This window comes from Girardinichthys multiradiatus, chromosome 18, assembly GCF_021462225.1.
Source record: "Girardinichthys multiradiatus isolate DD_20200921_A chromosome 18, DD_fGirMul_XY1, whole genome shotgun sequence".
In the NCBI taxonomy this organism is placed as follows: Eukaryota; Metazoa; Chordata; class Actinopteri; order Cyprinodontiformes; family Goodeidae; genus Girardinichthys; species Girardinichthys multiradiatus.
Window position 1 is genome coordinate 1334792 of NC_061810.1, and position 12492 is coordinate 1347283.

Genomic DNA, 12492 nt, shown 5'->3' on the forward strand with positions numbered 1-12492 from the left:
CAGCAAAAAGTTTATACGAAAATGTTCTAGTAACCAAGATCACATTACATAGAACCAAAGAAATGAATTCTGACATAACTATGTGTCTCTATGAATTTAATGAAAGCAACATAAAGAAAATCCAGATGTTTTTAACTGCAATTCAGTTCCATTAACAACTAAACGCAACTTTAATTATTCAGTTCATCAATGTCTCACTTAGAAAGTAGTCACATATCATCCTAATTTGTCTTGTACAAAGATGAGTATTAGATTAATGGACATCTAATGTAATTCAGATGCATAAATCCTACAAATTGAATATAATAAATAATTCCCACCAAGTATGAAGTCATGACTCAGATTCTGTATCAAAAATATATTCCTTACTTTTGGCATATCTTGAACTGTCAGCTAGCTTAATGGCACCAGGGAAAACTTTCAATCTAATAAATCACCAATGATTCTGCATGCAAAACTAATTCTTCAACCTAGTTTAAACTATTTCATTAACCTTTTAATAATAAAACACATAAATCTAAAAGTCATGCTACATCCTTAATTATTATACAAAAAAACATGTTTTTAAGGCAACAATAACTACAAGCATTTTGATTCTATTGTCTCTTAAACAGTGTTTAAACTCAGGAAGGGAGGTGCTGGGCGTTACCATGACAACAAAGGCATGAACCAATCTAGTAGGTGGGCGGAGTCAGGCAGAACTAACCTCTGATTGGCAGCCTCTGGGCGGACCCACAGTTTCTTCATTCAAACCCATCTTAGTGAACCTTAAACTGCAAAACTGTTAACATGCACCTACCTCAGAAACAAGCTGCTTCTTAACTCTCCTGAAAACTCAAAGTTTTAATCAATCTGGGATTTAGAAACATTATTCTAAACATGGATTATTGTTTCATGCAACATATAAACAAACATTCATTCCAACAAAGAAAGACAAAACATCAAAGACAAACAAATGGCCAAATTTGAAGCTTCAAGAATTCAAAGAAATTTTTAACAATCTCTTTTCAAAATATGTTTTCTCAGCCATATCTTTTAATGCTATAATTGATCAAATTTGTTTTATCTAACATGAATCGAAATTAACTGATGCTGAAACCTTTTGCCAATTCTTTGTACTGTAACTCTGTAATAATAATAACTACAATCTTGAGAGTTATTGTTACAATTCTCTTTTTGTTTGGCTCAATTTGATCGCATCGCAGCTGCTTTCAAGAATTTCTCTGCTCAGGTTAAATGTAAAGAAGTATTTTAAACCGGTGATGACATTTTTATGCTATATCCAAACTAAACAAAAACTGCAGTGTTTGACTTAATCAGAAAATAAAATAAGAAGCTTGACTCCAAACTGGACTTTTTCCCACATAGTGTTTCAAAAAGAACAAACATCATTTTCTTTAATTTGGGCTATTTAAATTTTGAGAGTTGGGGAGAAACTTATTACTAGAACCCCTCTTTTACAATCCAAATGCTGATAAATGTTCCAATATTTTATCTCTTAGTAATCTGAAATTACTCTGTCTACCTTTGTATTCCTAGGTATTCTTTTCATCTTTAAACACTAAGAAATCAAACAAAGAGACTGGAGTTTGAGCCGACCATCCTCTTTAGTGTTGAGAGGACCTTTATTTCTTTTGTCTTTTTTTTTCCCTAAAATAAAGGATTTTACTTGTCTTTATTCTGTTATAAAAATCCTAACCTTGGTTCCAAAACAAAACTCTTCAACACCAATCTGTGTCCCCAGAATTGAAATTTTGAGTATTATTGCATTTCAAAGCCACAAAATGACTGGAACTCATTATTGGCTTAGATCTGTTTTAATAGGTAATCGGTCTACCTTTAATTAAATATTATAATTTTATGGACCCAATGTCTATGGCTCACGGGCCTCAGGAGTCCAGGAACCACAGGTTGAATACTACTGCATTGAACAATGATGCTAGCTTTCTGCAGAGATTGAAGGATTGGCTAAATATCCCCAGACCTATTAGTGTATTATTTCTGCTTGGACAATAATCAGATTTAAAAATCACTAGTTCACAGCTCCTAATTTACCTCAGATCATATTTGCTTCTAACCCGGTTCATAAGAAGCTTCAGACAAACATTATGCTAAAAAGCCAAAAACAAAACAAACAAAAACCAGATCTGTTTTAAAATATTAGCATATTGTGATAAAGTTAATTATTTTCCATAATGTCATGATGAAAATTTAACATTCATATATTTTAGATTCATTGCACACTAACTGAAATATTTCAGGTCTTTTATTGTCTTAATACGGATGATTTTGGCATACAGCTCATGAAAACCCAAAATTCCTATCTCACAAAATTAGCATATTTCATCCGACCAATAAAAGAAAAGTGTTTTTAATACAAAAAACGTCAACCTTCAAATAATCATGTACAGTTATGCACTCAATACTTGGTTGGGAATCCTTTTGCAGAAATTACTGCTTCAATGCGGCGTGGCATGGAGGCAATCAGCCTGTGGCACTGCTGAGGTCTTATGGAGGCCCAGGATGCTTCGATAGCGGCCTTTAGCTCATCCAGAGTGTTGGGTCTTGAGTCTCTCAACGTTCTCTTCACAATATCCCACAGATTCTCTATGGGGTTCAGGTCAGGAGAGTTGGCAGGCCAATTGAGCACAGTGATACCATGGTCAGTAAACCATTTACCAGTGGTTTTGGCACTGTGAGCAGGTGCCAGGTCGTGCTGAAAAATGAAATCTTCATCTCCATAAAGCTTTTCAGCAGATGGAAGCATGAAGTGCTCCAAAATCTCCTGATAGCTAGCTGCATTGACCCTGCCCTTGATAAAACACAGTGGACCAACACCAGCAGCTGACACGGCACCCCAGACCATCACTGACTGTGGGTACTTGACACTGGACTTCTGGCATTTTGGCATTTCCTTCTCCCCAGTCTTCCTCCAGACTCTGGCACCTTGATTTCCGAATGACATGCAGAATTTGCTTTCATCCGAAAAAAGTACTTTGGACCACTGAGCAACAGTCCAGTGCTGCTTCTCTGTAACCCAGGTCAGGCGCTTCTGCTGCTGTTTCTGGTTCAAAAGTGGCTTGACCTGGGGAATGCAGCATCTGTAGCCCATTTCCTGCACACACCTGTGCACGGTGGCTCTGGATGTTTCTACTCCAGACTCAGTCCACTGCTTCAGCAGGTCCCCCAAGGTCTGGAATCGGCCCTTCTCCACAATCTTCCTCAGGGTCCGGTCACCTCTTCTCGTTGTGCAGCGTTTTCTGCCACACTTTTTCCTTCCCACAGACTTCCCACTGAGGTGCCTTGATACAGCACTCTGGGAACAGCCTATTCGTTCAGAAATGTCTTTCTGTGTCTTACCCTCTTGCTTGAGGGTGTCAATAGTGGCCTTCTGGAAGCAGTCAGGTCGGCAGTCTTACCCATGATTGGGGTTTTGAGTGATGAACCAGGCTGGGAGTTTTAAAGGCCTCAGGAATCTTTTGCAGGTGTTTAGAGTTAACTCGTTGATTCAGATGATTAGGTTCATAGCTCGTTTAGAGACCCTTTTAATGATATGCTAATTTTGTGAGATAGGAATTTTGGGTTTTCATGAGCTGTATGCCAAAATCATCCGTATTAAGACAATAAAAGACCTGAAATATTTCAGTTAGTGTGCAATGAATCTAAAATATATGAATGTTAAATTTTCATCATTACATTATGGAAAATAATGAACTTCATCACAATATGCTAATATTTTGAGAAGGACCAGTATATCATGCAGAGCAACTTCTCACCCAGATATATTTGTAGGCAAAGAGTTTGGATCCAATCGGCCAGAAGCCGCAAGCTGGCACCCGGACTCCCCTCCGTAATATGGAGGTGGACTGAGGACAACGTCTCAGGCTGGCCAGGCGTCCGTGTCCCCTTCTGCGGGTTCCTCTGGGACGTTAGATCCTGTCCGTGACGCTAAAATTGGAATTTTTTTATCAAAGTGGGTAGAAGTTAACTCACAAGAAGAGAAAATCCAGACTTTGTCTTTATAAGTTTTATTCAAAGGCATTCAGCGTTTGAAGACCCTGACACTGAGGTTAGTCAGTGAAACAGAGCCCTGATCAACATTTACACACAGTATTTATACCAAACATGACAGTGTTATCTCAACTTCAAAGAGTCTGTGCTTTATGACCCAGACCCTTCTCGGGTTCAGAGGTGACAAAGTTATCTAGGAACAGACCCATCTGCACTTCCTGACACATCACCCTAAATCATGGGTTTTCACCATTAAACTTCTGATAATGGCTTTTACAGCCTCCTCCTCTAACACAGATGTTCAGAGGAGTGAAGTAACCTAAAGGTCATACATTTGGAACACTTAATTAAAGAAATTCCATTACATAATCAATCATCCTATTTGCATTTGCATTTTCTTCTTCACGACTGCACATTTTATGCCATAATCAAAAAGAAAACAAAGCAGACATTGATTTTTCGTTTTCGTGGTCTGCCCGCAAAGTACTGCCCAGAACTCGAAAACAAAAAAGCATTCCGAGCGGCGGGCGCAGCAGAGTGACGTCAGCTGCCGCTCTTCCTCAGCTCCCTGCTGACCGAGCTACCCATCTTGTTCGGTAGGGGGCGCTGTGCACGTCTGCATTGCATCACATTGCAAACGTGCCGAGAAATTGAATGAATTGCAGCAGGACCGAGCTCAATTTGTGGCAGTGGCAGGAAGAACTGGTAGTTCCAGTGGCAGACTGTGGATGTTCTGCCACAGCCTGCCACCGAAGCTGCCATTGGAACTGCCACAGCCTGCCACAGGGTGGCAGGGGATTCCGCGAGGATGCCATAAGGTGCCAGACCGGCCGTAAAAGCTTGCCAATGCGGTTGCTGCTGTTTTTGTGGAAGCTGATGCTGATTATCGGCAAATGGGTTGTCATTATTGTTAATAGTGTCTGTGGAGCTGCCACCGGAAGTGATGCCAATGCTGATTATCGGCAAACGGGATGTCATTATTGTTATAGCCCGTTACCTTTACATAATGATTTCATTATTGATTATTATTTAATAAACAGCTTTAGAACCATAACATAAGGTGATTGTATTTACCTGACATGGAAAATAAATAGCACTATGTGTATGTGTGACGTGTTGAAAGGATGACGAAGATTTATTACACAAACAGCCAGTTTATTATAGAGCACGAGCAGCTATTCTGAATTGTCACTCACAGAAAATTATAAATAAATGCTTAAAAACACGCTGGATGTCCCAGGCCATTAGGCTGCCACGAGGATGCCACAGCCTGCCACCGGAACAGCCAGTTCTTCCTGCCACTGCCACAAATTGAGCTCGGCCCTGCTGCAATTCAATCAATGTCTCGGCACGTTTGCAATGTAATGCAATGCAGACGTGCACAGCGCCCCCTACCGAACAAGATGGGTAGCTCGGTCAGCAGGGAGCTGAGGAAGAGCGGCTGCTGACGTCACTCTGCTGCGCCCGCCGCTCGGAATGCTTTTTTGTTTTCGAGTTCTGGGCAGTACTTTGCGGGCAGACCACGAAAACGAAAAATCAATGTCTGCTTTGTTTTCTTTTTGATTATGGCATAAAATGTGCAGTCATGAAGAAGAAAATACAAATGCAAATAGGATGATTGATTACTAATTTTATTTATGGGTCAAATAACGCAGCCGCATTCTTAAAATGAAAAGGCATTTCTGGAAATGCTTTTTCATTTTCAAATTTTACATTTCAAATTGAATTTTGGTATCTGCTGGGTTACATTTTGAAAAATAAATCTCAAATGTCTTTTTCTTTTTCATTTTAATTAAGTGAAAGAATGAGCAGTCTTGAAGAAGAAAATTAAAATGCAAATAGGATGATTGATTACTAATTTAATTTATGAGTCAAACAATGCAGCCACATTCTTAAAATGAAAAAGCATTTCTGCTTTTTCATTTGAAATATGGTAACGATTTGCTTCCACAGCCAGCAACTCACTGCCAGAGTGTTTCCCTTAGTGGTACAGCTCAAGCCATATAATCTTTGCCTTTGCCTTGACCTTGCCTTGTACTTTGGTAATTTTGTATTTGTTACCTTGCAGGTTTACCTGAACCTGACTTTGCCTTCTACATTGAACCCTGCCTGGATTACCGTCTTCTGGAAGGAAGCTATCCAGCTCCATGAACAAAGACTCAAGCCTCTTATTGCTTCGTTGGATCACACCGGCTGGCAGCCTCCTGATTCCTTCATTCCTTGGATCTCCTTCTGCGAACCCTGTCCACCCTCCTCCATCCACTGCACCAACTTCAGAGACTCTTGGACCTACTAAACATCCTGGCACACCAGTATTCACCATCTCCAGTCTCACAGGTAAACAACCCCTTGGTCTCTCCTGCCCCCTCTGGTGGATCTCTCCATCAATCCAGTAAGGCAGAATTATTATTTAAGAGTTTAGATCGATAGTTATCCCTTGCTTACCGTTCTGTTTATTTTACAGTTGGTATCCCGGTTCCAGTTCCCTGCACATTTCATTACACTGTAAATAAACTCATTACCGTAAAACTCTGTCTCCTGAATTGCTTTCTGCATATGGGTCAAATCTGTTCGAAACAATATGACAGGCTGTAACTTTATGCAGTGACAGATTTATTGTCAAGAAGACTGTGATGACATTTTTATAACCTTTTAACAACACTTTCATTGTCAAAGCAATAAATACCATAAAATATCATGATTTATCAGAAGTTCATATCGTCCGTCCCATTGCTTTACCTACACTTTGTCCGTGATGATTCCAGCAAGTGTCTTCTGCTTGGATGGCAGTTTACTTTAGTTCAGCCAGGGATAAAGCAGGTGCTTTAATGATCAACTCTTTGCACTGGCCACATTCAGTTTGGAATAGTCCTTAGTGAAACACCAAATAGGGTTAGAAATTATTTGTAGACAGGCCTTTACAGAGGACAGAGAGATGAATGATATCTTTTATATATAACAATTTCCTCTAAATTAAGTTTAATATTTGAACTGTTAAGACATTTATGGGCACTTGTCATCAGTGCATACTGTCATGCAAAGTGTTATAACACAGTGTCTGACTTGAGGTGAAATAGTCTAATAAGCACATGCACAAATATTTTACCATACGCTAGTTTCTAAATTGTTGTGATGCAGTGACAAACCCCACAAGCAGGCTCTTCAGTAATGAAAATTACAGTGTAGCTGTCATCACCGAAGACTCAGCCAAATCACTCGGCTCTTCCTGCACGGCTGAACACACCTGGCCCCCCCGTTAAATCCAAACCTGCTCCCTCTCCAAGCCTGTAATTGTCACCATGATACCAGCATCGTGCACCATTAGTATTGATCCCAAACAAATGATTGCACATGAGAGCTGACTCTGCCAGAAGGCCTGATAGCTTGTGATCTTAAACATCATATTGTGGCCTCTTATCACATGTTTCTTGGAAGAATAGAGACAATTTTTTATTCATTCCTGTGTTGCTAGAGTGATTGAGATGGGCTGATGAATGCTATGATTTGGAGCAATTACCTCTTAAAGACAACAATCTTGTTGGAGTTTTGGGGGGTTACGAGTATGGTGTTTACAATAAAGTAGACAGCATGATTGCAGATAAAATCTAAGGAAAAATCAGGCAGTGGTGTCAAAAACAAGAGGCATATCAAGTTTAATGACAACATTACAGCGGACTAACATCATCTGTTGCATAAAGGGAGATCTTTATAATGTAAATTTGAAATCAATATTTTAGATTGTACAAAATATTCCAAAAAGTCAAACCATTTACCGTAACCTTTTCTTTTTTTTTTTTTATAATGACACTGACATTCTTGCTACAGTTCCTGATAAATATACAGTTTTGGTTTCTCAACACAAAAAAATAAAATAAGAAATAATGTTTTTACAACAAGAACAGAAAATCAGAAAATCAATGTCTTAACTTTGATTGTTTAAAAAAGAACCTTTTTTCTTTACTTTAAAAAGTATAGAAGAAGCATTATATATATATATATATATTTAAATGTTTTTACATTTCCACAAAAATCAAAATCTTAAATTAAGTGCCTTGAAAAAGTTTACCCCATTACAGATTTCTTCTGATTTAGCTTTTTGTCGAAAGGTATTTGTTTCAGAACATTAGTGAATTTTAATATCAGACAAAAATAACGAGCATAAAAGCTAAAAGCATTTTTCAACCAATGATTTCTATTAAGATTTTTACAAAAAAAAAGCTATGCAAACCAAACTGGCTCTATGTCACCCAATAACAGGTTGTGCCACCTGTTTCCCAATCCAGCACTTTCAGTAATTGACAATGAGTCTTACATCTGTGTAGAAGGATTTTGGCCAACTCTTCTTTGCAGAATTATTTCTGTTCAGCCACCTGGAGTGTTTCTCAGCATGGACAACATGTTTAATTACTTTGTATTGGCCACTGCAACATCTTTTTTTTTTTTTTTTATCAATCAAAGGTGGCTTTGCTGGTGTGTTTTGGATAATGTTGTGATTATGAATCTGAGAATATTATTTAATATTTAATATTAATATTTTAATATTTTATCAAATAATATTTCGGTCTGTTAAGGGTTGTCCTGTGAATACCAGCCCCATTAAGGCGATGGTTTTAGGACAGAATAGAAAGGTGTGAGATGAGCTCAGGCATTATTGAACAGCATAAACTCTGTACATATATGGAATGAATTCACACAATTTCTTAAAATACAAGAATTTATTAACAAAAATAAGTCAACTCAAAGTCAAACATATTTCAATCAACAAACTCTTTACTTTGCTAAAACAGTTCAACTAAACTACCGAGCAGAATTAAAGAATAATGAAGACTAATGGACTATGTACAATATAAACAAGTTGATTAAAGATGATTGATAATTATGACCAAAAAGAGTGATGCAACATTACCATGAAATGTTTATGTTTGAGAACCAAGGATTATCTTGAAGAATCTGGAAGTTAAGTTAAGTTAGTCTTGGAACTAACTTAGGAAATAATCATCAAACGTTTAGACAACCCTTCACAATGTAAGATCAGATAAAATATTATTTTAATAAAATGTTTTAAGAATGATCTGCTGAATAAAACCAACCTTTTGGATGACCATTTCTCAACGGTGTCTAATTAGCTGCCTTTATTTATTAAAACAATATTTAAAGAAATATTATTAAGGAAATGGTCAAATATTTAAGGAAATATTTTGGAAAAGAGCCAAATCTTTCTGGAGAAATGGGGCTTAATTGTGTTGATTTAGTCATCAAGTTTAGTAAAATAATTTTTAGTGAACTATTATTTACTGGATTGAAAACTAATAACCTTTCTGGGTAAATATTCTTTAGCTGTTAGCAGTTAAAGCTAACAAAAGAAGCAGATAGCTTAGCACCAGAATCAAACACACACCTTTAAAAATACCGTCAATACAAGGGTTAAAATGCATAAGGGCGGACGGCGCTTTATGATCAATATTCTGTGTTTAAAATCACCCTTCAAGTAAAGTTTGTCTTAACTTTCAAAACACACAAAGAACACAAAACTGAACAGGTGTGCTGCAGATACTCTGCTAGAACCAAGATAGCTGAGTTCAACACAAACAAAACCAAACTTCATAAAATGATAAATGTTTAGATCATTTCAATTTAAATCCTTCTCTATTATTCTGCCCAAACCTAACCTCTGACCCATGCTGAGGAGGAGTTGTCCGACGACGAAGTTTGAAGAAAGCTCTGTGAACAAAGGGTTAGCTTCCAGCTAACCTCTGCAGCAGTGGCTGGGCGGCCCGTTCTGTCCGCTGACCACACTGCACGTTAATTGCCGTAATGCGGTTTCCGTTGTCCTTCCTTGGGAAACTGCTGCCCTCGGCGTCGTGCTGGGAACTCTCTGGAAACAGTTCGCTTCTGCAGATCTCAGAGAGAACAGTCAAGCAATGCTTGTACCTTGATTACCCCGTTCATGAATGAATCTACCTGATACACGAACAGTGATTCATTTGTACTTATCTTAGTGCATATGATCGATGATCGTATGACACTCTCGGATCCAGTTTGAAGAGTTTATGTCTGTTTGCCACCAAAGAGACATTAGCACGCTGTCTCACCGGCCAGCCTCGCACAGAGTCCGGATGGTAGAGAAAGTACCATTGGAAAGGTGGGGGTTTTATACGGCCAGTGGCATCATGGGAAGTCCGCTGCTACCCCCCTTTCCCCTTCTGAAGTTGTGCTGAAAGTCGGTTAAATGCAATTTAATTGGAAAGTTCCAGAAAATTTTGTACAGGAGTTTTAATGTTGAAATCCATGGCTGTGGTCCAACAATAATAATAGTTCTGAAAATACTAAGTGCACTTAAATTTAGGGTACCGAACTGATTTTCTTTCAATATTTGGTGCGAGCATAATCCTTCAATTATACAAAATTGTCCAGGCCCTTAAGCAGCAAAGCAGCCCCAGACCATCACACTCCCATCATGTTGTTTTCTATAATTATGTTATTTCAGTCCACAGACTAGTTTCCCAAAGTCCTGGGTATCATCAAGACGTTTTCTGGCAAATGTGTTCTTTCTGTTCAAAAATGGTTTGGGCCTTGGAAATAAACTTTACTATGGTAAGTAAGGCCTGCAGAACTTAAGACCTACACTGTGTTATTTTTATACCTCCTAGATGAGTTGTTGACATAGTGGGAAAATAATGTCGTAGGACATGATGAGTTGTTTCTTCAGATTTTTTAACCTACTTCATATTGTCAGACAGGTTCTATTTAAATGATTCCTTGATGCTGTCATATCTTCTAAGCCTGTGTGCAGGTTTCTGTGTGTGTATGTCTTTGTTTCAGCTGCAGCATTATAGACTCATCAGGACGCAGTATAGTAAGTAGTTTTATCAGAGGAGGGTCACCAGAATGAACTCCAGTACACAGTAGTAATCAGGATCTATGCTGTTGGAAATCATTTATCTGTTACAAGTAATGTACCTCATTTGCTCTGTGTCTCATATCCTGGGTTCCTGAGCACTTAGGCTCTAGCCAAAGATGTCATATTGTGGACAGTTTTGGTAGAACCAACATGGAGATCAGAGTGTGGGAGCAGCATGGTAAGTGGAATCTTCTTTTAATAAGGAAACTTACAGAGTTGGTGTAAGGAACACAGGGAGGGCGTCAGACATAGAGCCAGGTAGAAAACAGTACGATCCTGTAGTGAAAACAGAAAACCAGAGAGAATAAATACTGGGGTAAGGAGGAGAATGGATCAATGAACCTAGGGAACTAATCAGGAGTAATATGAGGCAACTGGTGACCAGGAATGTTATGTAACTGATGGAGGAAGGATGATTAATACAGATTAGCAAGGATTTAAAGGGAATAACAAAACATCTAAGTAAACAAAGAAACTAACTAAAAGAACATAAACAGGAACGAACACATCCACAAGGAAACAAAAATATCTAACACAAAAATACACAAATCTAAACACAAGAATGAATGGTTAATCTAATCAACCTGAAATGAACAGAAATAATAGCAACTGAAGAACATGGCAGTGCAGAGAGAACCAAAAGAGCTCAAAACCTAACAGAGGTGGATCGTGACAAAAGAAGTCCGTTCTCCTTGCTTCTCTTCAGTCTCCCTCCTTACATATCGCTCACCAGAGCTCTCCTGCTGCCTGGAAACCATTTACCTGTCTGTTTGCCCTCAAGCCATCACACCACGCTACAAGAACGCTGCATAGATCTAATCTCCATCTGCCAAAGTCAGCTTCAGCTAGGTATATGACTCCCCTTCTTCTGGATTCAACAACACTTGAAAACAAGGTAAGGCTCAAGATCACCTGAATTTAAGTAAATCACAGGATCTTCCTGGCTAACCATCATTTTTCCTTCCAGTCCTCCTGGGCTACACCTGTTGAAGAAGAAGAAGTCATGTCAATCCTTTGTTATAATAAACTCTTTAAATTGGTTTTGAATCTGTGGTTTCTGCTGTGGAGACTCTAAGAAAACAGCTTGAAAAATCACCTGGACTCTGCAAAACAGTTACAAACAGCATTGGACATTCTTTTGAACTCAAAATTCTGAGCCCACTATCTATCTAACCCTGATTTATCTTTGCTGCCTGTAACTGATTCTAACCCAGCTGCTTTGGCAATTCTCCTCACTTTTATCATGATATTGAAGCCAAAGGTTTCTACCTCATTGGAGTTTTCCACGACAAAGCTGTAAAAAGGCCTGAAGCCCTTTTTTCTTTCTACTTATGTTGAGTTCGACGAGGGGGTTTGACCATTCAGTTACTGAAGAGATATCCACTCAGTGATAGTGGATGTTAAAAGAAGGAAATCATTCTGTGGTGGAGATAGCCATAGATTTCCGACCTTATCAGCAGAATCTGAACCCTCATTTCAATTATGACTCTTTCTCTGTTCATGCTCTTTTCCATAATAGCTCAGAGTGAACCTTAAATCATTCAGATCTTGTAAAACAAAGTTTTTTCCTCATTTAGCTT

The 12492-nt window shown here is 38.5% G+C and overlaps 1 long non-coding RNA gene across 1 annotated transcript in view; it reads right to left on the reverse strand.

Moving 5' to 3' along the window:
• Window positions 1-10000: 10000 nt before the first annotated feature.
• The window catches only part of LOC124884379, a 40006-nt gene continuing 37514 nt past the window's right edge, over window positions 10001-12492 (reverse strand). Inside the window, exons 2-4 of the long non-coding RNA XR_007042422.1 lie at window positions 11825-11895; window positions 11125-11188; window positions 10001-10225 (exon numbers count right to left, since the gene is read on the reverse strand). This is a non-coding gene — a long non-coding RNA (uncharacterized LOC124884379). The remainder of the gene's footprint in view (window positions 10226-11124; window positions 11189-11824; window positions 11896-12492) is intronic.